We start from the raw sequence: 2,133 nt of genomic DNA, 5'->3' as shown, positions 1-2,133 counted from the left end.
GTGGATTATTTTTTAAAAAGAGCCTTCTGCCTCAATTTCTACCACCCCCTTAATGGATTACTGAGTAACTTACTGTCCGTGGGGAAATGGGACTACTGACAGGCAAACACATTTTCAAACATTCTTTAGAAATCCAAACACACTTCCATTTCTGCTGTGGTAACAATCCTCTGGGGGAGAAAGTTTCAACTTAACCCTAGTTTAGCGATTTGCTTTGTGGTCCTCTCTGCTAAATACCGGGCAGCGTGAGGTCTTCAGTCTCAGTGGACCCACAGGAAAGATGGGGACGTCTCAAGCTAGCCTGGTTAAGAGACACATTTCAAAGAGTCTGGAAAGGTAAAGCCAAGAGTGGCCTTTGCCTTGGAGATGACAAAAGACTACACTTAAAGGCAGAGTTGTCCTGGATCGTGAATTTGAGGCAAGATCTGAGAATAAAGGTTGTTTTTTTTAAAAAATTTACATATGTTGATGCTACTTGCACTTCGCCCCAGCTTCGCCCTCCCACCCCATGTCATCAGTCCATTCTCTATGTCTACCTCTTTATTCCTGCCCTGCAACTAGGTTCATCAGAACCATTTTTTTTTTAGATTCCATATATATGCGTTAGCATACAGTATTTGTTTTTCTCTTTCTGACTTACTTCACTCTGTATTACAGACTAGATCCATCCACCTCACTACAAATAACTCAATTTCGTTTCTTCTTATGGCTGAGTAATATTCCATTGTATATATGTGCCACAAATGTCCATCGACAGATGAATGGATAAAGTTTTTGATATATATTTTGTGGAGTAGCAATTTCCTACAGATATGAGTTACAGTATTCAGTTGTAGAAGAAAGAAACTCATTTTATTTATTTATTTTTTGGCCACATGGCTTGTGGGATCTTAGTTCCCCAACCAGGGATCAAAACCAGGTCCCCAGCAATGGAGGCTCAGAGTCCTAACCACTGGACCACCAGGGAATTCCCAAAGAACCTTATGATAATCTTGACACCACCCCAGTCCCACCCTGGGTCTATGGGAACAAGCACACCATCCCTTAAGATATTCTGTTTGTGTACTGGAGGCCATTTAGCCCAGTTAGCTTGGGCTAGAAGCTAAGGCCAAGCTAGTTCTGAGGGTGTCCCACCATCGGTACCCAAAGGGAACTTCAAACAAGGAGATCTGGGCTCAGAGAATAGACCTTCTCAGGGGTCCATCTCTGGTACAGAGTTTCTTAGTGATGCCCTCCTACTCACTACCCCTGAATCGAGTTTCTAGGAACAAAGCAAAGAGTGGCAGGTAGCTGGTGGCTGATTCCAGGGATTGTCACAAGGCAAGCAAAATTTCCCACTGCTCTAGGCCCAGGAAACCTTTTCCTGAATTTGGTCTCAAAGGGGAATGTAGCTGTTTGTACAAAGAGAAAGAAATCTGGGAGAAGGCAGGAGAGAAGAAACTCAGGTGCCATTTACCATTATCTTGATAAAATGGCAGTGACACACTCTCCGCCTGCCACAATTAGGGTGATAAATGCCCGTTTCTTTGAGGCTTGTTTGAAAGTCAATTATGTAGATTATTTGGAGGATACTGACAGATGGCTTTCTTCCCCAGATGAGACAATCAAGCTGAACTTTGATATGTGCATAAAAAATACTGTCATTTCTCAAACAGAGGAGGCCTCCCTAAGAGGTCGACCAGAGAATTGGACGAAATTTTGCCATGGGCCACTTCTGATGAGCCCTGCCCTTAGGTCTTTTTTGTCTCTCCCCAGATCTCCCTCTTCTCTGACCCTCAATGGAAGCTTTGCTTCTTTTCATCTTGTAGTCAAATATCGATCCTCCGACCTGTCGTCAAGGTTTTGATTAACACAGAGGATTGCCACGTAAGCAGCTTTTTGTTTGTTTTCAGCTAATTCGTTTTTTATTATTCACTTGATGCAGTAAATCTTTCTTTTATTGTACAACCACCAAACAGAGAAAAATGGATTGATTTGAGCAACTAAATAATTCAAGCTGCAGTGTATAGTAGAGGGTGCGGGCAGAGAGGAAGCATTAGGGGGAGCCAGGGAAAGCTTGACGCAACATTGCCCTTCAGTTTTCTTAGTTCTTCCCTGATCCCCAACCCAGGTTACAATGATTTTGATTAGATT

Source organism: Neophocaena asiaeorientalis, unplaced genomic scaffold (genome assembly GCF_003031525.2).
Source record: "Neophocaena asiaeorientalis asiaeorientalis breed wild unplaced genomic scaffold, Neophocaena_asiaeorientalis_V1.1 scaffold740, whole genome shotgun sequence".
Taxonomy (NCBI): Eukaryota; Metazoa; Chordata; class Mammalia; order Artiodactyla; family Phocoenidae; genus Neophocaena; species Neophocaena asiaeorientalis.
The sequence above is the reverse complement of the archived record's forward strand: the minus strand, read 5'-3'. Positions refer to the sequence as shown.